Here is a 27,809-nt window from a genome sequence, read left to right on the forward strand (position 1 = left end):
GCAAGCGGCCTCGCTCAGACGGTCGGTGTGTGATGTCTGCTCGCGAAATGCCCTCGCGTCGCGGCTCCCGATCTCACCAGTAGCTTAGCGCTAGTGTACAAGGCGCTGGCTTGCGTAACAGGCACACGTTCGAGATAATTTTACTGAACTAGTAACTATTTCATGTCAGAAACAAACTGCAGCAGGCAAGGAAAAAGAATAACTGCGAGAAACCGGAAAGCCAGCACCGCCTCCGTGGAGGGAACGTCAGAGAACGTCACATGCCAGCCGCGCTGCCAATGGCTGCGGCCAGACGACGGTGCAGTTGTCGGACACGTCGAACGATGAAAATCTGCCCGGTTTGTCGCACGCCGGACGTCCGATCCGGCGCTTCGGCACGGCAAAACACCTCGATTCGGGCTGCAGTTTCGGCGCGTCAGACGCCGGATCGGACACCAAATCGGACCGTGTGTCTCCCGCTTTAGTTGGTGAACACGAGCCGATCAGCGCGCCGTCTAGTGCGATGGTGCATGGCCTACGGGCTTCTTTGACACCTACTGAGCACAAATTCATGATCACCGCTCATATACACGCTTCCCATGGCACTAGCTGTCGTGTTTTCGAGAATACGTGCCCACATCTTGAATTGGTGAGACCATATTTTCTCTTAGCGTCCGGTATTAGAAGCATTTTTTTTCTATGAACATTCTACTATCATCTGTTACTAGGAAGTTGATTAAAAATTAGGAAAACAGTTACTGTGCAAAAAAAAAACATTTTTTTTAATGCAGCCAGTCTTTGCATATTCATTTATAGTTCAGATGCTGTTATATGTTCATTTTTCACTAAATCATTTTTAACAACTTTGTAGTAACCAGTGTTACTAGAAAGTTGATTGCAAATTGTGGAAAGTTACACCTGTCCATGAAACAACACTGTCTTGCACCAGCTATGTTCACTGAATAATTATAACCTTATTGAATAATATTCATGCATGTTTTGTAACTTGGGTTATGTACTTTAAGAACATAATTATTTTTATTACCTTCCTATTGAATCGTGTTTTTAAAAAGTTAAAATAGTGTGTCTTAACTTTCTAGTAACTTTCTTTTTACATACTGAAGTTAGAAAAGAAGTAACCAACTTTCTTTTGACAAACGTTACTAAAAAGTAAAAGTCAATAGGATGTTACTAAAGTTGATAGGATGTTGATAAAAGTTCTAAAGAAAGTAAGGAAGCATTTTTGTATGGGTTGAACTTCAGAAAGCTTGTGGCTTTGCGCGTGCAAGCAGACGAAGCTATCTGGCAGCGCCCGCCCTAGCCAAATGTATTGAACGCGTCTAGGCGTCTTCGCGGGCAGACCGGGCAGCCCTGCCAGCAAAGTCGCTGCCGACGATGCCACAGTCAGCAGGAATTCACTGAAATATTATACGGTGCCCTGTTTCCAAAGCATGGTGGTGTACTTCCCTGATGTCGGATATCATCTGCTCGTACGTTCTCTGATGTAAGGTGGACTTGATACTGTGAAAAGCTGCCTTAGAGTCACGAAATATGAGAAAGAAAGTCACCGGCTGCTCGGTGACGTAGGTAACAGCGGCATGAAGGGCTGCCAGTTGTTCTTGTTAAGCAGGTCACAGTTAAATTCAAAGTCTCTCACACGACTACATCTACGGCGGCAGAACCGCAGCAAATATTCGCAACAAGATGTGTGTGTCTGCTGCAGCAAAAATCTGGCCACCACTCGGCGCATTCTAATGGAATGCGAAGGCGTTCACCTAGTGAGACCCGCATGCGACCTTAGGTAACGCACACCTTCCAGAAGCGCTTAAATTTAATATCGGCAAAGACGACGAAAGCACGTGTACGCACCAACACCCGCCACCCGATCGCAAGGCCAGCGCCCCATTCTGCCTTGTATGTGTACTGCGCGTATACTTACAGTCGGTGACAACTTACAAATTAAAAGGCGATATTACGTCGTTCAAATAAAACAAAATATGCATAGACGCGCCAGCCACTTAGATTCACTTATTTATCCGACGTCAAGCGGTTCCGCCTGTTTGAAAGAACTGTTTGCTCCGAACATAACGGTCATTGTGCCACCGGTTTCAGAATGAAACCTGAAAGTCCAGCCACATTTTATGGGAGGTCCCGGTGGCTATATATATATATATATATATATATATATATATATATATATATAAACGAGAAGAAAGGGGGTTAACCGAGGGACCTGAGGAATTCATCTGGTCCCTCGGTTAACCCCCTTTCTTCTCGTTTATTACATAACGAGGGTCTCGAATCCGGCAACAGTGATGCCTTCAGGTAGCATATGTGGGTTTATTGACCAGTTGCCTTCACCCGAAAAGATCACGTTCTCGTGACGCCTGCGGCAAAAAAGACGTTCCACGCCCGCCGCCAAGGTCTGTGAGTGGGGGCGCTGGCTAACAATCCCAGGGTTCTACTAGTACACATAAATACCCAAGAAAGTGGATGGGGAAACGCCGCCGCGGTAGCTCAATTGGTAGAGCATCGCACGCGACATGCGAAGGTTGTGGGTTCGGTTCCCACCTGCGGCAAGTTGTTTTTTCATCCACTTTAATTTCCATTAATTTATCATTACTTTATTTCATTTATTAAGCATATGCAATTTCCCCTATGTTGTACTTGGTGTCAGTGTTTGTTGGCTTCTCATTATATTACTAATAAATATCGGGTCCCTCGGTTAACCCCCTTCTTCTCGTTTATTACATAACGAGGGTCTCGAATCCGGCAACATTGATGCCTTCAGGTAGCATATGTGGGTTTATTGACCAGTTGCCCTCACCCGAAAAGATCACGTTCTCGTGACGCCTGCGGCAAAAAAGACGTTCCACGTCCGCCGCCAAGGTCTGTGAGTGGGGGCGCTGGCTAACAATCCCAGGGTTCTACTAGTACACATAAATACCCAAGAAAGTGGATGGGGAAACGCCGCCGCGGTAGCTCAATTGGTAGAGCATCGCACGCGACATGCGAAGGTTGTGGGTTCGGTTCCCACCTGCGGCAAGTTGTTTTTTCATCCACTTTAATTTCCATTAATTTATCATTACTTTATTTCATTTATTAAGCACATGCAATTTCCCCTATGTTGTACTTGGTGTCAGTGTTTGTTGGCTTCTCATTATATTACTAATAAATATCGGGTCCCTCGGTTAACCCCCTTTCTTCTCGTTTATATATATATATATATATATATATATATATTGTTTGCTACATGAAAAGCGGAGGGCAAAACACACTGTTCCTGGTTTTTATTCATAAGCGGAAAGCCTGGAACACTTGGACTGCATTTCTCGCGCCATTTTTAGTGGAATCACCGTACACAATGCTCGCGCCGTTTGGACAAGGCGCGATGAGCCGCGAAAGCGCTTAGATGTCCTTCAAAGCTGAAAACAAAACTTCGTCACCACCACCCAGTCACCACCTACAATATCCCCCGAAACGGAGGTTTTATGGGCCCCACGGGTGTCATACACATCCATTTTAAACATGGAGGCAATGAAGGCTGCTGATGCAAGCAATGGGCGCTTCACCACGTGATCAAACATGGCGGCGCCCACGGGATGGCCGAGAAAACGGTCTACATAGGGATACTTCTGAGCAGCTTTGTGCGCACCGCACCGTGGTGAATACACTGGTATGAAGGGGACGGACAGTACGGGCTAAATCTATCTATAGTCGGGTACAACCAAGGATTCCTTTTGCTTTTTAAATCACCTTAGATGCAACTTAAGAGGAAGTTTTAGCTCGGGCCCAACTCTAATGCCGCCTATTCAAATACGTGTAAAACGCAGAAACGCTTTTCTGAGATAACCAGTGGGCCGATTTTAATTAAGTATGTAGCAGTTGAGGGAGAATGTAAAATTATAGTGACTGTTGTAAGCTTAATTTTCATTTCAGGCCCGGATTCTTGAAGGGTGCTTTCAAAAATTGGTAACATTGAAAAAGAACGGAAGCTAGAGCTTTACAAATTCGTAGCTGTGCACTCAGAACAGACATCGCAGTCCGCTGAACTGCATACGTTAGAGCATGCAAAGCGAACAAATTTGGTTTGTCAGTTTACATGTTACGTGAATTTGTTGCATTGTTCGCAAGGGTTTTGCAAAAGTTCTACTCACATATTAGTGGTCTGTTTGAAAGCCATGCATAATGCATCAATTTTGTCCAGTTTAGATCTACTACTAGATGCAATTTCCAGAACTACAATATCTCTTTGCATTGCTTAGTTAGCGTTATGAACAGCATAGTTTCGTTTCCGGAAAATTTGCGATTTTCAACGATTTTTATAAAAATATTGACAGCCTAAATAAAAAATTCGCTACCAACAGTCACTACATTTAACTTTCTCATTTAGATGCAACGAGCCTCATGAAATTTGGTATTTGGTGCGGTGATTGCCGATAAAACGATTTCTCTGTCCCCATGCATTTATATAGGAGCCCCCGAGCTGAAGCTTCCTCTTAAGAAGAAAAGCTTCTATGTACGCTATGCAATTCAGACATAACTTACACAGATTAGCCAGTCATTGAGGATTGCTCACTTCCGTGGCGTCAAACGATTTTGCGTGTTAAAAAGGGCTGCTTTCAGCGTACAGACCTGTCATTGCGCCACTGGTTCCAGGCAAAAAACCTTTAACGTCTGAAGAAATTTTGTGGACGATCCCGATATCAGCAATTAGCCAAACGTGCACTCAAACAAGCTCAGCCCACTGTTTGTGGGCGGAGCTTGTTTGTGATTCTTATGGTATCTTCGACTGGTCGCCTGTATGCCCCGAAGCAGAGTCGGGTAGATCGGGCGTTTCCTGAGCTCAAAGGTAGAGGACAAGCGCGCAAGCCGAACGTGCGACTCGCTCTCGGAGGATGAAATTGCCGATGCGAAACCACGTGAGTACTGCCAACGTCCGATGATTCGCCTATCCAAAGCTCCCGGCACTGCCAGAAAAACCGGCAGACGTGCCGGCGGGACGAGCGTTCGTCGAGACGCCAGCATGCAGTGGCCTAGGTTGCCAAGGTTACGGTGGGCCGTCGCCAACAGCAGCGACGCGGCGCTGCGATGACGTTTCAATCTCGATGACTGCTCCGAAGACAGGGCTCGGAGCACCTCAGAGCGCTCCAAGATGGAGGAGAGCAATCGAGAAGAACCAGACGAACGCAGGGCGCGCACCCTCTTTCAACCAGCCGAAGACAACGCCGCTCGCGAGAGCGCTCCAGAGCGCTCAGAAACGACCAGCCGAAGATAACATTAGATTCTCCATCCACTCATAATTCTTTCTCTGGGGCTGTTTTCCGTCGATCTCATCTCGTGACTCGTCGAGGTCAACGCCGCCGCTGCCGGCGTCCCTCGTCGCGGCAGCGTTGAGCCCGGCCTGGTATCTATCTACCAGCCAGGTCACTTGCTCCTGCTGCGCAGCCAGCTGTTGCATCGCGGCACGCATCATGCCGACGTCTTTCCTCCGCGTATTGTTAAAATTCAACGGTAGGAGTTCAAACGCAACGCTAAACCTCCATATCGCTGTCAATGCTCCGCCTTGCGCGCATGGCACGCATGGGTAGGTTCTCGGTGTCAGGGCAAACTTGACCCGGGATCAACTTCACTGCTCTTGTCTTTAACGTTCATTCCCATTAGGGATGTAGGGGAAACGTCCCAGTACGCGGAAGCTTTAATGATACCACTATTTGCAATGCTTAAAGACTTAGAAACAATTACGGAACGCTACCTCCATTGGTAAATGAAGAGTATAGAGCACCATTTGTGAGAACTTCCTTGTCAACGTCAAAACTGAGTCTTTACTTTTTTTGTTACTACAGACGTTGACAAGCTAAGAAAGAAAACAGCTTCCTGGCACAAAACGCAGTGCAGCCTGCCTTCATCTTCGAAGGAGAGCCGAGTCTACTGGAGCCCTCTCACAGCTCTATGACATTTTTCTGCTAATGTAAATAAGGGCTAATCGGAAAATGAAAGCCAGTTGCTTCGAGCTAAATATCTTAGCTATGATTGAACTGTGATATCAAGATCACACATAAAATATGCCCTACTTCCAGGTTCCATTCTGAAACCAGTGACAAAAGAACAATCTGTACAGAAAAAACAGTTACTTGAAACACGCGAGATCACTTGACGTCAGGCAAATAAGCGAACCCAATTGACTACGACAACTCATAGATTGTGTTCGAGTCGGACAGCGTACACAAATTGTTGCAATTCTTAGGTTGTCACCGACTAGTGCGCCTACAACGACTATTACAACTTCCACCCCCACTGCTACAGCTGGCTGTTTATGGTGAACGCAATGTTCTAGGCATGAGGCATTGCAGGAAAGCTGCTTTGCCATGCATGAAGAGTCCCTACGCTACAAATGCTACCAACCTCAGGTTGTCTGCAGGCGAAGCTCGGTTTACCAAAATATCTCCCTTATATTTACATACTGCGTGTGTGAGCGGTTCTTAAATGGAAGAGAGGAGAAAAGTACAGCGCCGGTAACTGCCTCTCCTGCGAGAGGCACCTCAACAGCACTGTAAGGGAATGAGTGAGGGATCGATAGTAAGTAAAGTGGGAGAGATGGGAGAGTGTAGGATAGGCCCGCTATAATAGGAACGAGTGATCCTTTGTACTACGTCCACATGCGGTCATTCCGACTCACGTGCTCCCTCCGAGGCGGAGAGGAGCGACTCTCCAATCGCACACTCGAAGCCCGCACTTTAGTTTCCTCTCCAAATCTCCCGCGACGTGGTGCCTCCTCGCGGCCACCAGGAGAACCAGTCACACCGCGCCGGCGGCGCCAGTGCGAAAGCAGCTCTCCAACGCCGAGGTTCAGAAGCTGCGCGCGTACCGGGGAACGAAGCATCATCCTCCGGAGGAAGTGAAACGGATTTCTCTTCTTCATTTTTTTTTCTCTCTCTCCCTCGTTCACTGCTTCTCCTCTCCCACCAACGAGAGCACGCGCCGGTGTTCATCCTCCTCGCTAGCGGTGCCAGCCCAGCCGGTTTCACCGAGAGATCCAGCAACCGCCGGCAAAGTAGAAGAAAAAAAAAGCAAGAAAGAAAAAGCAAAACATCCCCCGCGAGGGGCCCACTCCAGACTCGCAGGAAGCGACGACACCCACCGAGGCGAGCCCTTCCGACACGACGAGACCGGCCGAGAGAGCTGCATCACGCCGGGCGTGGATAGTCGCCGTCGCGCCCTGATATCCCGGCGTGTGTGCGCGCTTGCTTGCCTACCCACCTACCTACACTCGTGCGGATAACCGGCGGCGTCGCACGCTGAACCGAATCGGGTCCTCCGTCGTGGTGCTTGTGCTTGCCCCCCTGACATCGCGACACTTGTGTGAGGAGTGTCAAAAACCACCCCCGGAGACAGGGCGCGGGAGAAGGCCGTTTGTTGTCGATTGTCGGCGTCGCTTCGACGAGAATCGACGTTGTTGTTTGTTCGCGAAGAAAACGAGTGTGTGTGTTCGGTGTTGTGCGTGGTTCCGGCCTGAAGGGAGCTCTCCCGTACCGGGTTCCCTCTGCCACCCGAGTTGCGTGTCGAATCGCCCGTGTCTCTGCGGCCGCGTTTGGAAAGATCAAGTTCGTTCGCGCGCGTTCGCGCGCGCTCCGGCGTCTTCGCTGTCAAGGACGCTGAGGGCGCGTTCCGCTCACGGGAAGCGCGGGACACTGCGGCGACGCAAGGATGCTGTCGTCGTGAGAGACGCGCAGGTGAGTCCGTGTTGTCGGTCCTACATTGCAGAGCATAAGGATTGCATTGCAGTGCGTGATTCCTGATCGAAAATTGGGAGATATCTCGAATCATCAGTTCTGTCAGCTGTTAAAAGTGTGCGCTTGATTCACTTGACTCTTAACTCTTGCACGTTCCCTTCCGGAACGTGCTCAAGAGCGCAATTACAGGATCTGGAACATCGCCATGTGCATGCGCTAAGACACCTAATACTAGAATGCATAATATTTTAGTTGGCCTCGGCATTAACAGGAACAAAGGGAGTTGGGCAGGCCATGTAATGCGTAAGCCATATATATAACTGGTAATCCATTACAATAACATAATGGGTGCCAAGGGAAGGGAGGCGCCGTCGAGGACTGCAGATAATTTAGTGGGGTGATGAAATTAGGAAATTTGCAGGCACAGCTTGGAAACACTAAGCACGACAGGGGTAATGGAAATCGCTGGGGGAGGCCGTCGTCCTGGCAGTGGACATAAAGGTAGCCTGACCATGATGGCTACAATGCATGATATTATTTACCTGAGGCTAGGGCATTCAGCTATATCGACTGTCATTGTGCGCGCGATTTCAAGATGCGGACTGCGTTGTGACATGCACGCTATGGTCACCAATGAGCGGCTCTCTGTTAGGTAATGCCGCGCATTTGCGACACGGTGTATGACGGCAGATACAACGATCGAATGCTGTGACATGCCGACGCGGCCCGCCTCGGTCTGAGAAGACCGGGCTTCAGGACTCTAATAAAGTTTTGTGAATGAATGAATGAATGAATGAATGAATGAATGAATGAATGAATGAATGAATGAATGAATGAATGGCGGGAAACTAAACAGCAGAAACAGTTTAGTCTGCACAGTAGCCATTGTGCCCATAGACAGCGAACGTTAAGCCTGAGCCCACTGCTACAGTGTCTAACAAAGCATTGGCACGTTGTCCCTGAAGTGCGAATTGTGTCTGGCGCCGCTTAGACCAGACATCGCAAGATAATCTAGAAACACAGCTGCGATAACACCAGTTACGGGAGCCCCTACCGTAGCCACCTGGCTGACGATTGCTCCCATACGAGTCTACTGCAGGCTAACCTACGATAAAACTTACAAATCAATAAAGAAAAACCTTTCTCAAGGCTTGTCTGTGCACAAAAACTTAATGGTGGTAGTTAGTGTCCTGAGCCTTTTGTTCGAAGTGACTACAGGATAAAAATAAGCTAATGGCCTCTAATACATCCTTCTTGGAGCTATTAATATTTGATGTGGCCCGCGATGCCGCCGCGGCAGCTGCACTAAACGTCTAGCGCTTGCCGTCTGTGCCTTTGTACAACAGGCTTAAAAAATCTCGCTGCGTCATAGCATGCGGCGTTCGACTCCTTCAACCGGCATCTATAAGTCACTAGTCGTAAAGCTTCTTGAGATAGCCTGGTTTGCGCCCCCTATAGACATCAACACCTGGTGCACGCATGGGAGCTTTATTTAACCTAGCTATATTACGAGCTAAAAGAAAGCTCTTCCAACGAAGCAGGCGGTTTACTTCTTCACCTTTATGTTACCAGCTGAAACACTTCACATCTGTCGCGAACATCTTTAATGGACACTAAAGAGAAAAATTGCTTTAGCTGTACTAGTACGTTACCCTTGTACAATAAATAGCAAACAAAAAGAGCCACTCTTATCGTGAGAACAGAGTGTGCCAGAAAACGGGGCAAATACGAAAGATGCGGGCGGCGACGTCACATTGAAGTTGTCAGGGCACGGCCGCGTTCGCGTACGTGTCATGACCAATCAACTTCTAAGATACCGAAACCAAAACTGATTCATAAAGAAGAACTGTATAAGCGTTATTTACCGCGCTCTGATACTTATCAGCAATTATTTTTCTCGGGTTTTGAGGTTTTGGGCCTTCGTACGACGCCAAAGAAAGTCCAAATATATATATATCGGTACATCTCTACGACTTTAAACGCTCCCTGACGCCGTGCTCTATGCGTGACGTATAGGGACACGTGATCGCGCGATAACGTTTCTCATTGGTTCGATCCAACTATGGCTCACCCTCGCATTCGCTTAAATGCGCCTTAACTCGAAGACAATCCTCGACGACCTATAGGTCGTCGAGGATTGTCGTCATCTATAGATGACGCCTGGGGACGTACTCTGGGACGCTCACTTTCAGCGATACTATCGCCGCAGCCACCAGGCGCGCGCTGATTGGCTGGTTGAACAAAACCGGACGACAGGATTGGTTGGTTGAGCACTTCGTCACGCGAAGGCGATAGTATCGCCGAAAGTCAACGTGAGAGAATACGTCCCCTTATCTGAACGCGCCAAAGGAAATGCCATGAGCGTCCTGCGCACGTTCACAAGCCCACTGCGTCATGTAGATCAAGTCGAGCGTGGGCTTGAACTTAAGGCGCCGTTTCTGAATGCCGGGATTACGTCCGCAATCTCGTACAACTGCGAAGCTGAGCAAACTATACACGCACGCACGCTTGCCCACGCAGAGTAATGACAGTGCAGAGCGTGTCTTACGCAAGGCTTGAAAAGGACGGCACAGCTGCAGAGGATTTCACTTGCGAACGAAATCTTCCTACGCAACTTGTCACGGAAGCCGCCGGCTAACACAAGAAGAGCGCGATCTGTCGAGAGGGAGATCGTGTTGGGGGGGTGGGAAGGGGGGGGAGGGAGGATTTACCCGGCTGCCGATTTCTCCCACGCTAATCCCGAGAAACGGCGGCCCCCGGCGAATTACGCAAAGCACGCGCTTTGCCGAGCGCGTGGTTACGGCGCATCGCGAGCTTTCCCTTGCGCTTACAGCGGCGAGGACGAGGAGAGCTCGACAAGACTTGGTGTCTAGTCTCGCGGATTACGCCGCAATGACGTATGCCCCGACATTGAACCGACTCGGCACTTCGCCTTCGCATACCATGCGAAATGGCCATGCATCTCGTTTTCCTCGGTGCCGGAGAAATTCTGAGATGGCCAGGGAGGGGAAACGCGTTCTTAGATGGGCGTGAACGTTTATAAACCACAGGTGCTTGACAAAGGCTAGTGGACCAGCCCTTTTGTCAAAGTCTGGTCCACCAGCCGAAACGTCAGTAAAATAGACTGTGCAAATCCCCACAACGTACGTCGTATACTCTCTTTTTACTTCGTCGGAGATGTTTCCCAGTCTTTGCGCATGCGTCGTCCGTAGTTCTCCCACTCTTAGCGGACACATCGGTGATTAGAGAGCTACCTGCAAGAAGACAGATTCACGTGCTGAAGTAACTTCCCGTCCTTTTCTTTCCTTCTAAGTTTTCTTACGACCCGAACAGTTTCCTCCAGTTAACGTTGTAGCCAGCCATCAACTGCCTCGCATACGACGCTCTCTCTCTCTGTCTGTCTTTCTCTCTGTGTTCCTTTTCTTCCTTCGCAGCAATTAAGTCCTGATTCGAGAGCAACTAACCTACGCCCGAGTGCCACTTTAGGCTTCCCTATTCTCTTCGCTAGCTAAAGCTCTCGAACTTCTTTTTAGTATTATTAATTCGTTCAACCGCAGTGCCACATCCGCTTTCTGTTCATTTTTCGTCTGCTTGACAGCTTCGTAAAACGTCGTCTGCTTAAACACTTCCGGCACTGTTCTTGAAAAGTAAATCTGCTTCTTTTTTTTTTCTTTTTCGACGGTCATTACAAATTTAGCTCGCTCCCAACCAGAGCTCGTTCCGTCGGCTTTTATCTCTAGCGTGCGCGCGGTTCATTTGTTAACGCTAACAATATCGTCAAACAAAGGAGCCTAGCTAACAGATTCATTTGTTTTATGCGAAGCATATTACGAGGGCTCAACCCAGCTCCTCAGGCGCGGCGGTGACCATGAAATCACGTGACACCGTGACGTCACGACAGAGGAGAAGTGGCTTTGGCTCAACTCTTGCAAGACGGGCTGGGTGGGAATCGAACCAGGGTCTCCGGAGTGTGGGACGGAGACGCTACCACTGAGCCACGAGTACGATGCTTCAAAGCGGTACAAAAGCGCCTCTAGTGAATGCGGTGTTGCCTTAGAAACGAGCTGTTTCTAAGGCTCAGGCGTGCGACGCTTGCTCAGGCGCACATTTCGTTGCCGCGCCGAACGCTGCGTTGCTCGACGCTCACCGCGTCCAATGCGGGGCGCGTAGTCGCTGGCGGGTCGACGGGAACGCTGTCGCGTTCCACTCTTGAAGGCGAAGCAGGGTAACGCATGAGTTGTTTCTTCGTCTAGCCGAACCAAATATAGCCAAGGAACAGCAGTTCACCAGGCTAAACAGTGGTTCAACAACTAAAATAAAGGCTAGTATGCTTCGCATCCTGGGCTTAACCTTAGCTAAGCCACAGCCATTTTTTTCTCTCTCTCTCTCTCTCTCTCTTTTGCTTTTTTTTTTACTTGAGACATGCCGATCTTGCGCCTTTAAGGAATATCTTCCGCGAAAGCAATCAAGCTGCAATCGGCAGGTAAAAATGCGGTCGTTTTCAGAGAGCTGTTGGGGAAGACAGCGCGAGCCCCTTTTGAGAACGTTTAAACCTTTTTAAGTTTGTTGCTTAGTTGCTTTCTTTATTCTTTTTTCTTGGTATATAACACACTGCCACCATTCGGTATTGCTCCCAGAAGACTCCTGTGAAAGAAACAAGACTTCGGAACCGATTTAACTTTCGTAATTAGTCCACGAGCGTAGATTTCTTTGCACGTTTTTCGCAGTATTCCGTCGTCAGGGATTCAAAACGAGTTTGCAGTTTTCTCGGGAAAAAAAATCTCTCGCGCGCGTTTTGTTCGTATTTTCCCCAAGCTCTTCAGCTGAGTAGCACTACGAAATTAGAGAGAAAGGACGAATTTGCTTTCGGAATTCCAGCGCTTATCTTTAATGAGAAGAATCGGATCTCCTTTTAATAGAAGAAAGTCACAGCATTGTTTGTAGCGCGCCAGCTGCAGTTAGAGTTCAATTAAAGAGCCGAAAAAAAAGAAAACGTTCCGAATCAGCTCAAAGGAACAGATTACCCTGTATAAACTTTGACTGCATTTGTTTAGTTGAAGAATGTTTATTATTAACGAGAAAAGAATATGCAGATGCGAGGCACCTGTTGGAATCTATGTGAAAACGAGGTATAGCGATGCGATCAATCAAGTGCTATAATCTATTCGTGCGATGCGTACAAATGTCTTGTTATTTTATGCTGCGTGCAATCCGCTGCAATGTCTCGATGAACCACGCATGTCGAAACCTTAATGTCACGCAGCGTTCGCGTCTACGTGCCACATCGTTCGCAAGCTATGGCGAAACGCAGTTAACGCTAATGCACCCGTTTATAGTGACACGGAGTGACGTCTTCACGAGGACGAAGGCAACGTCCGGCGTTCATCGAGGGAAGATGGGGAGGAGAGGTGCGCGTGGATAGGCACACCACGGGAAAGACAAGTAGGAAGATCGGCCGTTATTCGCCTATACTTCGTTGCTGCCTCTTTAGTCCAATGAAAACTGCAGCGCGTGAGCACGTGCTCTAGTGCGCATGCGCTTTCGCACGCGGTGCGCGACTTATCGGCGCAAGCGCCAAATTGTCTCAAAGTGCTAGATGGCGTTGGTTATACGAGAGAAGTATGGGTGTGATCGTGGCATTGGCATAATTGTTAGTGCATCGGACAGTTGTGCACGTTTTCACCGTCTGCGTCGTTGTGCTGTCACGATAACGATGCGCATGCGCGTCGAGTGTCAGAATAGAGAGTTTTAGCGAGTATCTTATCCAGGTATAAAGGCAAGCGGACTGGGCGTTCTACCGGATGAGTGGAGGCGCAAACGTCAACGGCCTGCACACTGCTGCCACCTGGTGGCGCAGAGCTCAAACCAGTCAAACACAGCTAATATTTCAGCAACCCAGCGTACTTTACTTTTAGCGTGTACCTTATTCGGGTATAAGCGCAAGCGGACTGGGCGTTCCACCGGATGAGTGGAGGCGCAAACGTCAACGACCTGCACGCCGCTGCCACCTGGTGGCGCAGGGCTCAAACCAGTCAAACACAGCTAATATTTCAGCAACCCAACGTACTTTACTTTGTTACTGGTGTAAATTTTCGGCAGCGGCACCATCACGCTGCTCTCTCTGAAGTGTACGAGAGGCCCCGCGAACCACGAGAAAAACTCACTAACATCCTTCGTAATGACCAGCTTTCTGCCTTTCCTACAATGAAGCGTTTTCTCTCTCTCTCTTTCTCGCCATGATTGGGCGTGTGCTGAAGAGTGGGACGGGTTACCCGACGAACCGCGCGCAACGTTGCCAGTTTTGAAGTTTCGTGCTAACTTACGAGCCACGAATCGCGCCTGACTGCGAGCACTAGTTGCGTGTGCATTTTTACAGCGTCGCTATTCTTCTAGTGCGTGCGCGAACCGAGCCTGTTCCCACGTTTGACGACCACGTGTGCTTCCAGTGAGCGCCACCGTTGAGAGTTTCTACACAAAGCTTCCTTCGGGTGGTCTTTATACGTAGTACGCCCTCTTGCGTAGGTAACGTTTTTCTTGGTGCGGTTTAATAACCCCTTCTCAGAAAGAGCACGTGGAAATCTCACTTTGCCGATGGCGACGGCGTTCGCTAAGTGCTGCGGGAAAAAAAATCCCTAAACGACGTGAAAATAGCGCGCGGTTGCGCTGAGTCATTCCCTCGGTCGCGTTTCGAACGAGCATGGAGCAACGCAAAAGATGGGAGTATAGTCTGCCTCAATCTAATAAGTTGTTGATGGTGTACATTGGCAGAAAGACGAAAGCAGAAGCAACAAATAAGAACAGCTTGATTACATGTAGGAATTATTATTATTATTATTTGTTTTGAAAACGTATATACAATTAACGGGAAAGGGAAAGCGAGGAGCAGGCTGGCAACTGCCACAGGAAGGGGCACAACGCATGCCCACTCTTCAGAAGCGAGGTGACAGCAACACAGAAATGGAAGAAAGGAAGGAGGGTAGGAATTAGGCAAGCTTAATTCGCCTGTGTGAACCAGTAGAAGAAGAAGCAACTATGAGAGCAGCACTTTGGCGTAACTCAGCTCCTCGTTTTAATGAACGCGAAGAGAGCGCGGGTTTCACCCATTACACGACCCCATTACACGAGCTATCCATCCAGCATCCGCGTAATTTCGATATAGGCTACACTCGTACCTACTGTGTATGCTTTTATATATATATATATATATATATATATATATATATATATATATATATATATATATATATATATATATATATATATATATATATATTCACACTGCGTGTTTCTGCGTAGACTGCCCAAATTTAACGAAAAGAGAGAACAAAGTTTACCTGTGGCATGCAGGCCGCAGAGCACCACTCTAGTCGCTTAGCTGGATAACTCAGAGGCGCGGGCATTATTTGCATGCGAAATATAGATGTATAATTGACACGTTGCTAATATTCGCTGATTAAGTTTTCAACTAATAATCTTATGGCACACAATGTAATTCACGAATCTGTATCTGGTGTGACTGCAAGGCATATCCTCTCGGAAGAAATTCTACGGATGAAACCGTTTTCGAGATATGCAGCATCAAACTTGCGGTAAAAACGCAATGTCGGTCCACACGCTTCTTTTTAACAAAACGCCGTTTTACGCATTGCAGCACAAAAATAACTGGACCGTCAATGTATCTCACTGCAAAGTTCGGAAATTGATACCTCGAAATTGGTGCGATCCTGAGGTTTCTTTTCAAGTGGATCCGCCTGCCGAAACTCCGCTGCTGAAATGTGCAAATTACAATGTGCGCTGTAAAGTTATAAGATATTGTGGCTTGAATGCATAGAACAGCGTTTTCATTAAAGACGTATACTTGAACGTCAGTGCATTTGGTCGAACACTACGGGGCAAATATATATATATATATATATATATATATATATATTCGGAACTGGCGCATTCCTGAGAATTCGTTTCAAGTGGATGCGACCTGCGAACTCGCCGGCTATATTTCGTAAACTGCAATTCGTGCCGTAATGCAAGTAAATAAAAAGTTAACTAGCCTAATTATGTTAAATAATCAATTAAACTTCTTTCTTTACTTCTCGGAGGAGTAATGGCCGCCCCATCGAGTAATCTGGATCAACGCCCTACGTCGGGGGTGGTTGGGAAGAAAAAGCGTCGCTATAAAGAAAGAAAAAAAAAAGAAACCCTTGCCGCGCTGACGAAGTTGTCGTTTAAATTTAGTGCTGTGCAAAAACCTTACGCGAAGAGAGAAGGGCGCGCATCGTTCAGTCTAGCGAGGAGACAGAGCTTGCTTTCCAGAGGCGATCTCGCGCTCCGCCGCTTGCATCCGCGCTTCGCGCCGAATCGATATCCCAAGTGAAGCGGCGTCGACGGCTGTTTGTCCTCTTTGTTGCTTCAGGCGGGACGGTTCACAACTTGGAGCATCCCCTTCTTCGGCATTTTTTTGTCTGCGTCGCTTCATCCTTCACTATACCACCGAGAAAACGTAATTGAGTTTAAGCACAGTGCTGATATTGTGCCTAAAGTGTTCCTTCCTTGTTCTTTTTTTATTTCTTTTTCCTCTCTTGTACTGCAAAGGCGCAGGGCGGGTTAAGCAGGCGGTTCTGTCTTACTTGATGTGCGAATACCGCATTCTGGTCCCCAGTGTTCTGACCGTGCATTTAAACCTGCTGTCTCGGACATGCTTCAACTAAGCGTTGGTCGATTGGTTGACCTGATTAACGCAGTTTAACGTCCCAAAGGAACAGCCTTGGTGTATCCTTCCATAACAGGTGCTGGAGACGGCGTATATAGGCGGTGCGGCGAATTCGTCGACCATTTGGGGTTTCAGGATACACATAAATGTGATCCGCGGAAACACAGCGGAATCTATCAGAGAGCGAACGGGTGAAACTAGTATTCTACAGGAGACACTTTAGAGGAAGAAATAGAGCTTAATTGGCAGATAATGCTATGTGTAGAGCGGACATGCACTTCTGTAAAGTAGTCATAACGACAGAATTGGTTCACCCTGTCACTCGCTCGCTCGCTTGCTCTCTCAAATCCACTCACTCACTCACTCACTCACTCACTCACTCACTCACTCACTCTCCGTCAGCTTCCTTGCGTGCGCTGAGAACTGCCGCCAGCATGCTACAAAAAAAAAGCAATAGAAGCCCCGAAGTTCCGGAGAAGCGACGAAACCGCGCTTGTGCGCGCGCGCGCTTCAAGCGGGCGGTCGAAGGCTGGTGAAGCGGTGGAGGGAAGTAATTTTATTACTGGCATCCCGGGTCACGTCGACGGCGTCTCCCGCGGGCAGCTCTCGCCCCGCTGCCGTGCCATCTCCGCCTACTTCTTCCTTCCCTCCCTCGGCAGAGGGCTTTTTTCTTCGAGCCACACAGTGCCCGGCCTCCCTCCCCCTCCGAGCACTGTCCCTCCCCTACCACTACCCGTCTCTCTTGGGACGGCAGCAGTTAGGGTCATTAGTTCCACGAGGATGCTTCTCGGGGCTGTTCCTTTTGTCTCCGGCACGGCGGCGCCGAGAGATGCTTCTGTTTCTTTCACGGACCCTAGAAGCCGGCCGGCCAGCCAGCCGGCGAAGACAGGCAGGCGCAGGGCAGCGTTCCTCGGACCCGAGAGAAGGCGCTGAAGACGAAAGGGGTGGGCGGAGGGAGAAGGGTGGTAGGCGGCAGTGGACGCCGAAGCGGCCCGGCGGACGCCCTGCTTGCTCTTGCGTTGACGCGCTCTCGCGTATGGTCTGCTTCTCCGGGAGGGTTTTTGGAGCGGGGCGGAGGGCATCCCGCGATCCGACGATGAGTTCGTCTCTTCGGTCGGTCTGTTTGGGGGGTGGGGGGGCTTGGCGCACGTGCTTGCGCCATCGAGTCTTCCGCTCCAAGAGAAGCGCTATCGAGCAGCCTCTGCTCTCTTCCTGCAGTAAACGTTCGCATCGAGAGGGTGGCAAGGAGGTGAACTGGTCTGACGCTCTCCGGCGTGGTCTCTAACGCGAGCGTGTAGTAGTGCTGTTTTTTTTTCTCTGTTGCTTTTATTTTGTTTTCCTTTAAGCGGTGTTTTCGTCCACTTCGCCGTCGTCGCTTCGGTTTTCCTGCAGTCGTCAGCATCTTGTCGGAGCAAAGTAGCAGCTTCGCGGAGACTTTTTTCGACGGGAACGCTGTCGCGTTCCACTCTTGAAGGCGAAGCAGAGTAACGCATGAGTTGTTTCTTCGTCTAGCCGAACCAAATATAGCCAAGCAACAGCAGTTCACCAGGCTAAACAGTGGTTCAAGAACTAAAATAAAGGCTAGTGTGCTTCGCATCCTGGGCTTAACCTTACCTAAGCCACAGCCATTTTTCTTCTCTGCCGTCCCTCATTGTGTATTTAACTTTATAAATAAGTTTGCGCATTGCCAATTCTTTTTTTTTTTGGGGGGGGGGGGGGGGTAGCAGACGTTACAGTATTCACATATAGTTTTCTGGCATCAGGCGTGCCGATGAAGCCATTTTTTCTACGCTCTTGGGGCCTAGTCAAGCACTCTGGGCAGATTTTTCGTTTTCTCATCTACAGACCCGACGCCCCGTCATGAGTTTGCCTAAATAAAACACTGATTACATAATTTGTTAATTAAATGCAATTATCTGTATTTTTACTAATAAATAAATAAATTGTAAAAAATTTTAAATTGTAAAATTGCTAGTAGCTTGGTGTTCTTATAAGGATAGGATGCTTTCATGACTTCTCCCAACCGCGTACGCACCAGGCAATCAGCCACACTCTGTGACAACTGATTTATTTCCTTTAATGTCATGCCAAGGGCAGATAAGTGGGCCGCATTGCAGTCGTGTGCCCCAAAGTCTCCACTCGAGTCACAGCTTTGCATAGATAAGAAAAAAAATAATAACAAAGTTAATGTAAAAAATATAAAACTAAGCCAGCACAAGCATAGACGGCTCAAGCTCTGAAAGTCGGAACACAATATTCATGCACAAGAGGCGCCTGTAACGAAATCAAGTAGCGGTGCTGAAAAGTGCCACAAGACGACCCTGATGCGGTCTTCTGTGTTGCTAAAGCCGATACAACAAAAACCCTGCGGCCTGGCGCAAAATCCAAGCGCTGTTTTGTTATCGGGAGAAACGGGTGAGGGCTTCTGTCGTTCCTCAGGAACTCAAGAGTACCCCCCAAGAGAAACGCAGTCCTCATTTAGGTAAGCAAGGCACGGAACCATCGAAAGGAATCAAACACGACGTGTGGGGCAGAAGAAGAAAGCTCCAAATATAGCAAGTTCGCTTGTTCTCGTCCAGCAGGAAGGACTCAAAAAAACGTTACAAGTAACAACAGCCGCTCAACACATGAAGAAGCAGAAGAAGAAGAAGGAGGGGGCTTTCTGGGTACTACAGCATCGAAGACCATTGAGACGTGGCAGCGCTCGCATTCCCGGGGCTTCCGGCACGACTCCCAAAAGTCGCCATTTCGCGGAGGAAAGGGAAAAATAAGAGGCTTCGCAGCGTACGTAACGTCCGAACAGGACAAACGAACGCATAAACATGCGAAACGTTAAACACTGCTTGCTTTCTGCGAACTGCGCTTTCGTTCCACTTTTTCTTTATCTTTGTACTTCTTGTTCCCAGATCCTGCCGTAGATGGCCAACTCTGCAGCTTAGCGACGTTTCGTCGCGGGGCGCCATTCGTTTCTCACAGCCGCTCAAGAGATGCTAGGAACAGATGAGGAGGACGAGGGTAGAGAGACTAATACCCTAGTTACACGGGCGTGCTAACCACAGTTAAGCCGCGCCTCAGTTACCGGGCTGAACTATGGTTACCGGTAACTACGGATGGACATATGTTACACGGGAAAACCTGTCCTCAGTTAGTGCCGCTGCAGCGCTGTGAAACAGGTCACGTGATACTCATTACTGCGAATGAAAATGTATTTGTTTAGCTGTTCTTTCTAAGTATATTGACATAAAAACTCTATTTTCTTTAAAATGTGTCCGTCGTACTAACATCTGCACTCTCTAAGTATACTGATGCAATTGCTTTAGCGGGGTTTGGCAGCAGTTAGAGCCAGTCAGTCAACCAAGGGCCAAAGTCTATTTCACGGTCGGTGCGAAAGCCAAGGCAATCCATTGCTGTATCGGTATGGTTACCTGAGCGCGTGTGCTGTGATAAGCTGTGTTTCTGGTGTTCTTGCTAAACTGTGTCCGTTATTGCTGCACGTTTTTTATTCAGTCGTTTCTGGCAGCTTTAATCTTGTGACACCAACTGCTCGATGGCGTTGAGCAACGTTGTTTCTTGTGGGGACGAAGACCTCGACGATTTCTTCATTGTGCTTGCCGCTCAGCGAACAGCGCTGCACAATAAGCAGAAGGAAGTGCTCCGTGTACTGGAAGAGATTGAGCAACTTGAACATGACAGAGAGAACGCTGAGAGACGCTGTCGCCTACTCGTGGCCACCGCTGTTCGACTCTGTTCCCGTGAGCGGCATGTGTGGTCGCACCCGCGGGCACAATCTTGGTATGAAGACACGCTCCCGCATTTTCCCGAAAGTGTATTTAAGGAAAACTTCCGACTTAATAGGGGCACGTTTCGATATATTGTGAGTGTGTGCAAATCGATGGCACGGCAAAACACGAACATGCGCAGAGCCATCCCTCTGGAGAAGCGCGTGGCGATTGCTTTGTATCGGCTGGCTACATCCGCTGAGGAGCGAACCGTGGCCAATCTCTTTGGCGTCAGCCGTTCGTCCGTCAATATAATATTCCGCGAGTTTTGCAGTGTTGTTGTGCGGCGTCTAGAACCGCGGTACGTGCGCTTCCCCTCGGCACAAGGACTAGTAGAGCATATGCGTCAGTTCAACGCTGTTACAGGGTTTCCTCAAGGAATTGGCGCCCTGGATGGCTGTCATATTGAAGTCTGCCCTCCAAAAGAACACGCCGCCGACTACTTCAACTATAAAGGATGGTACAGCACCATTCTTCTCGCTGTTGTTGATCACCGCTACAGATTTATGTACACGAACGTTGGATCCCCGGGTCGAATACATGATGCGGCAGTATTCGAGCGGTCACGTCTGCCAAGTGTACTGAGCAGCAATTTGTTCAGGTTGAATGCCAAGTCAATTGAAGGAGTATCGGTCGGGCCTGTTCTCTTGGCTGATCAAGCATTCCCTCTGCAGCCTCACTTGATAAAACCTTTTGCAAGGCCAGGTCCTACTGGCTCAGTATCGCATATTTTCAATTATAATCTGTCCAGCGCTAGACGTGTTGTGGAAAACGCCTTCGGGCGACTGAAAGCGCGGTTCCGAATCATGCATAAGGGCCTGGAATGTGAGATCGATAACGTGAACTGCATCATCCGTGCTTGCTGTGTTCTGAACAACATATGTGAGCAGCTAACAGATCACTGTGATGCAAGCTGGATTGAAGCTGCGCGCAGTGAAGATGTAAGGCGGGCTCAGCCAGTATGTACAAGCAGTCATAATGAGCCACTAGGAGTGGAAGTGAGAGATGCACTTGCAAAGCATATTGCCGCGCGCTGTACCAGCTAAGTTTTGCTACTCACGACACTTTTAGGGAGACACCATGAGACAGTGACAAGCATCGGTCTACAATCTATATGCTGCACGAATTCCATTTGCACAATGTGTAAGAATTGTGCAAGAAGTTGTGTCTACTACAAGCAAGGTCTCACTTTCAGTGCAGTGCTCGATGAGGAAAGTTTTCTTACGCCAACCACGGACATTGCTCCTTACTTTTCCAGTGTGTTGTGAACATTACTTAGCGTGCAGCGTAAATGTACTCTCTGCTTTGGTTTTCTTGCACTCGCTTGTGTGTCGCTTATGGCACCGCTTTCGGTATGTTTTGTATTGTGAATGAATTGTAGACTACAGAAGGCTGGAGTAGATGACTGCTTTTTATATACAAAGTCAAGAAAGGCACCGATAGATGGAAGTACACTGTGTGAATAGAAGTTGTATAAACAGGGATAAAATGCCTCATAAAGGCTGGCTGGCATTTCGATAGGTGGACTTTTATCTTATTGAAAGGCTGATTTACACATAGTGTGCTTTGTATATTTAAAGCAAAATTGTCTTGTGGCTTTCTCACTGACACAAATGAATGCAGGAGTTAAACTTTGCCTCGCGTATTTAGAATAAAAATGATAGGTCTGGCTTAGACATTTAGTGTAAACAAGTACAGGCGATGTATGGGACATCCAAAATGAGTATTTTGTTAACGAGTTTGACGAAAGCAAAACAAAAATCATGTTTAGTTCCTCCCATTCAATCTTTATTTTGTCTAAATGCAAAATAGTTCTTTATAACCTCCAGGGTGTTTTTGTTGATCTCATTGGCTTCCTTTTGGAGCTGCACAAGCTCTTTGCGCAGCTCAATGGATTGCTGGGCATTTTTTTGTGCTCTCTCTTCTGCACGACTGTGAAGCGCCAACACCTCCTGCAAAAGCGATGACGGCCGCTTTCGCTTTCTGCTGCCAGGTGGGCAGCTGGCGGCAGGGGTTGCAGCGTTCTCGTCTTCGTTTTCATTTGGTGGCGCAGGGCTGCCTTCCACACTTCCTGTTGTGACATGTTCTTCTGCTTCCCATGAAGCGATGACTTCAGCGTCATCAGGCGCTTCATTAACCTCTGGCACCTGTGTATGGCAGGAAAAGATGACGGCACATACGTCTAAACTGAAAATGCACCTCTGCAAACTAGTTGCTGGATCAGCAGCATGTCTACTTGAAAACCAGTAGACCAACCAGCTGTGTTCTCACATGTTGCATGCAGCATATTACATATTTGCAGCATTACATTTGAAAACAAATGAAAGTTTTCAATACAAACTGCATTCTGGCAAATCAGTTTGCGGAAGCTCGCAAGGTGGAGAAAATTTCACGAATGGGAAAAATTGTTGTCAGCTCTGCAACTTCATGCTACAGTCAGGTGGATGACCGTATTTCTGTTTCACTTCCAGTGCCACTTAAGATACCGTTATCACAGATATATAGAATCCTGCAACATTGTTTGAAAAACCATTTCTGCTCTTCACACACTACAAATGTGCTATCTACTGCTTACACATGTGTGGACATTCTATGCCATATTTAATTTGATTAACAATACTTTCTTTCAAAATATAATACACCTTAAGATTTTTGTGTGCGTTTTCACTCAAATTCGTACGCTCTAATGCATTTGTGGAAAAATGCATAATGAAGTACCTACAACTTCAGGGAGATGTTTGCTGTTCCACACAGTCGAGATACATGTTTCAACGAAGTGACTGTGCTATAAGTAGCCATTTTTATTGTTTCTCCTTTGAATATCTTGTGTCTAATGATGGGAAATCAGTAACTGATGATCATCAGTTACTAAAGTGCATACATGTGTTACAATATCCTCACATTATATTAATAAATTGTAATTTGCTCTGGCATTGTTTGTCGATGTGCTCATAACTCTGAGGCACTTTGTTCACATTGCTGTGTGCCTTGCCAAGCAAAGCTGCATGCGTTTAGTCCAGAAGCCCCTGTACATTTGTTGGAAATTTGCAATTAAAGCACTATTTTATATGCTATAATGCATGTAGAAACTGTATTTTTGCAGGCTGTGTACTCACTGACACTAGTTGACACTCACGCCCAGTCATGTTCACCAACCCTGACTTGCGCTCAAAGTCAATTCACATTTACTAGCACCCATTCACTCTCATACTTGCGCCTGCTCGCACTCGCTGACACTCACTCACATGCACCCACTCACACTCGCCGACAATCACCCCCTGTTAATGCTTCGGTCCACTCAAAATCACCGTCACTGAATTTCATTCATACTCTAACTAGCACACATTATTATTCATCCTAATCAGTCCCAATCAAGCACCAGTGCTCACTCCTGTGAAATGAGTAGGGAGCAATTATGAGAGAGTACTCATTAGTGAGTACACCAACTATGTATAGCGCTGTAATGATAAACAGTTCAAATTACCTCCACGCTCTCCTCCACAAGGTCAGTGTCGTTTACAGGCAGCGTTCCCAAAAATGAGTGGAGCTGCCAATAAAAAGGCCACTCAACACCTTTTGATCCAGTCGATGTGCCAGTACGCCTCAGCTTTCTAAAAGAAAATTTCATTTAGTGTACAAAACTTCTCACAGCATGCAAATGTACTTTTAATAGAATTGCCCCCCTTATTAGGGGAAAAAAGAATTACATACACTGCTATTTATTAGATATAAAAAATTGCACACAGACTGGCACTGCTTTCACAAGTTACATATCGCCCGCTTCTCTGGAACTGTGCACAGAAAAGGTACAGGAAGGGAGAGAACACTGCCATGCACTTGAACATTCGACGGACTGAGAATGTGTACAATGTCAATATAGCTCAATCGGAATTCTTCTTGGGCAAGTTCGTGGGTTCTGCTAAACATTACTTTGGGTCGCATAAAGAGAGGTATAACGGAAGAACCCACTCAAACTTTTTATGTATGTCCTGCCTTCGCATGCCTCTTTTTATGCCTGTAAACGATGCTTACAATGCCAAATGCTTAGTGTGAACTCGGAAGGAACGCAGACTTTGTGAGGTCTGTTGCCTTATCTTATGAAGCAGTCAAACAGATGTAAGAAAAAGGTCGGCAAACGTGCGGTGACGCCGAGAATAAAACGGGCACGCGATTACGCAGCGTCAGTCGCTTGATTTTCGCTGGCCAGCTTCCTTTTAAAAATAATAGAATAACCGCGTCGTAAACGTGCGAGCACATGCATTATCACTTTTCAACTAAGGCCGGATCCAAGACTCCTTGTCGGTGCCTGGGCCCATCCAAATCGTATGTCGGAGCAATGCTGTGTTGGTGATCGAGCACGATCCGGACTGAAATTCCCGACCACTATTGACACCCCCATAGCTTTCGCAGAGGAGCCAATCGCGACCGAGAAATTCGATCACGATCGGACTCGACCGCGATCGATTGTGCGTCGTGTGACACACACACAAGATTAGGCCCAACTGCACCGGCAGGCGTAGCGTGCGAGCGCTTATTTTGCATGCTTTTGAGTTTACGCATCGGATTTAGTCGACACATACGCACAAACAAAGACGCTATACACTATCACAACGTGATTATTGAAGTGTCCGTACTCACCGGTATTGCTTGTTCAAGTTTTCGAGCTTCTGGCGAAGCTGTTTGGCAGTGTACGGCCCTTCGCCGGCAGGCAGGCGTGCATTCAGTGCTTCGGTCATTTGCTGGTAAATGCGCGAATTACGCGTGTTTGAACGCAGCGCGGCGAGATTATCCTCCCAAATGCGTATCAACGACTCTGTTGTTGCAACAGACCAGTTGACACGCCTTTGGGAAGATGTTTCTGCCGGAGTCGCGCCGCCTGCGTCCATCGGCATGGGTGCCGCCATCTTGTCTGTTAGCCTCGCTAACTGAGGTGGCCAACCTCAGTTTGCAGCGACCATGGTTAGTGGAATAACCGCAGTTAGGCTTTCCGTCTAACTGGGTGTAACTTCGGTTAGCCGGAACTGAGGTGCGTCTTAACTGTGGTTAGCACGCCCGTGTAACTAGGGTATAAGCGATGTAGGTATAAGCGGGCAGGGGAAAATGGTTCGGCAAGCACATGCTCGGGGGGCACCCCGAAACTGCCGCTGTTACTTCTGCAACAACGACTTGTGTATGTCTTTCTTTCAATCGAGCAGCGGCGAGTTCTCGCACCGCCCGATCGTTTGGAGCACAAGTCCACGTCGCCCTTCGGAGGGAAGGGGAGATTAGTACGTCGTCGACGGCGGCCGATGCCATTTAGCGGGTCAATAGTACGTGGCGCGTAATCGACGCGTGCGCGCGCTAGCGGCACGCGGGCATGGGCTCGCAGGAAGCCGGGGTCCCCGCGTTTCGGCGAATGCTGCTGCCGCCTTGCTTCTGCGGTGACGCAATTCGCCGAACCAATGGAATCACAGAGGAGGACGCGACGGCTGCTGTCTTGGCCCGAGCGCGCGCGTGCGTTTTGGAAAGCGCGTTTGCACTAAAACAAAAAAGGATGCAGATGCAGAAGTGGAAGGTCGGGGCGAGGGGGCCGGGGCAGGTCGATAGGCGCGTCGAAGAATTTGGCGGAAGGAAATGCAAAGGACGGCACTCGGCAATGCATGGAGGGGAGGAGGTAAACGAAAGGAGAGAGGTGAGAGAGGGAGAGAGTGCGGCCGAATCGCTTAAAGAACCCAACGCCGAGGACGACATCGGCGAGCAGACCGCGCAGCGCGCAGCAGGAATTCGGTCGTCGTCGTTCTGAGGTCTGCCGCCGAGAGTAATTGCGTTGTCCCCCTACGGGACCCCCCCTTTCCATCAAACGGCTCTCTCTCCATCCGCACGAAGTTCTCGCGAGCTGATGAGATGGAGACCGCTTGGCGGCCTGGGCGAGCTTTCCTATCGCAATGTTTCCCCCCCCCCCCCCCCCCCCACTACGATCGACACATTTCCCGGCACACACCGCGAGCTCTGAACGTTCGATGACTCTGCCGAGACAGCGGGCCACGAGACGGGGAATGGTGGCAAAGGGTTGGAGGGGGTTATCCGTTGCTTGTCGTTGCGAGGATGGAGAGGCAGCGGTGGCAAAATCCCGAATTGGGGAGGGCCCGGAAGCGCGCTGGACGTCGCAGCTCCTGTCGCGTCGCCTTCGACTTTCAGGAAATGGGTGTCTCTCCGAAGCGGCCTGGTGCGCGGCGATGACGCAACCAGCGCGTATACAGAGAACTGCTCCGTCGACACTCCGCGTACACTTCTCGTTACCGCTGGCTAGCGTTAGGCTTCTTAACTGAGGGATTAGTTATTGAGCTGTGGTGTATTTGTAGGAAGGAGGAAAGAGAAAAGTAGAAGGCAGGGAGGTTAACAAGAATAACGTCCGGTTGGCTACCCTACACCGGGGGAATGGGAAAGGGGAAAACAAAGATCACAGGGAGAGAGCGGAGGTAAGGAAAGAAGAAAATAGCGGTGAATTCGCTGACGCGTGTGGTCTTACAGAAATTGCATTAACAGTCACAGATGGCGTATTTGTATTATTCATACATTCCTAATGCAAAGGCGCGCTCGTGCGTTTGTGTTTGAGTGTGTGTGCGCGTGTGTACGTTAGAGGCACCACAATTTTTAATTTAGAGAATACATATTACAGTGACACTATTGCTATAGAGTTTCTAGACTGGCGGCATTTTTATAAGGAGCAATTTGCGTAGTTGTGCGCGTAATTAACAAAGCTACGGTTATTAGCTTTCTTATTATTGATTGGCTAAAGCAAATGAGCAGTGTGGAGCCCGTCCTCGATGCTGTATATTATAGCTGAGTGATGAAATTTTCAAAAGAAAGGACCTCTTGCGAGAGCTACGCGACCAAATATCTGATGCCCTTGTCAGGCCACACGGCCTTTAGCTTCTGCTTTCATTCTGTAGTAAACAGGGGAAACCAATCTAAATCAAATCCAAATCCAACGTTCACTGAAAGCGAAACTGACTCGGAAAAACAGTGGCAAGACGTCGACCTGAGCGCCTCCTGCCTTTCCTCATGTTGCCACCGATACTGTCTCAATTAATTAACAGAAAACGCCGACAATAACATGGGCCCCCTAGCCACTGTCTCGCTGCCGGCCTGTTTTCGGTTTTTCTTTCATTCTTCACTACTTCAGCAGTACGCAATTCCGAGATTTGACAGCCGCAAGGCGAGGATGCAGTTCAGGCGCTCCCAGCGTGCCAGGCAGCGGCCGGCGAAGTCAAACACGTTCCGTATCAGCTGCATGCCGCAGGACATTCGGCCAAGCGTGCGGCGAGCGAGTGATTTATCGTTTGACGCAGCCACAAACACGGCGAAATCTCTTCAGTGCAGCCGAACTACACAGGCCACCATGATGCCGGCCAGCCAAGATAGCGCGCTATGCAGTCTGGTCTAGCGGCTCCGCCGCGAGGTAGGGACATGTCCTATATGCCGCGCTGGCCACGCTCAACACTGTAAAAGAATTCACAGCCTTAAAAGATAAAAATGGTGTAAATGTGTCTATAACTGACACCCTTAGGGTGTGATTTATACAACGGACACCCTCGGGGTGTGAGTTATAGACACATTTACACCCTTTTT

General features: G+C 48.5%; 1 protein-coding gene and 1 long non-coding RNA gene across 2 annotated transcripts in view; one reads left to right on the plus strand and one right to left on the minus strand.

The window, feature by feature from the left end:
• LOC135901909 (uncharacterized) overlaps positions 1-27,809 on the minus strand; it is an 85,387-nt gene that overhangs the window by 54,525 nt on the left and 3,053 nt on the right. The window lies entirely within an intron of this gene.
• LOC135901905 (uncharacterized) overlaps positions 6,801-27,809 on the plus strand; it is a 261,657-nt gene continuing 240,648 nt past the window's right edge. Inside the window, exon 1 of the mRNA XM_065431720.1 lies at positions 6,801-7,712. The gene's annotated coding sequence lies outside the window, so the exon portion shown is untranslated. The remainder of the gene's footprint in view (positions 7,713-27,809) is intronic.

Source organism: Dermacentor albipictus, chromosome 9, assembly GCF_038994185.2.
Source record: "Dermacentor albipictus isolate Rhodes 1998 colony chromosome 9, USDA_Dalb.pri_finalv2, whole genome shotgun sequence".
Classification (NCBI taxonomy): domain Eukaryota; kingdom Metazoa; phylum Arthropoda; class Arachnida; order Ixodida; family Ixodidae; genus Dermacentor; species Dermacentor albipictus.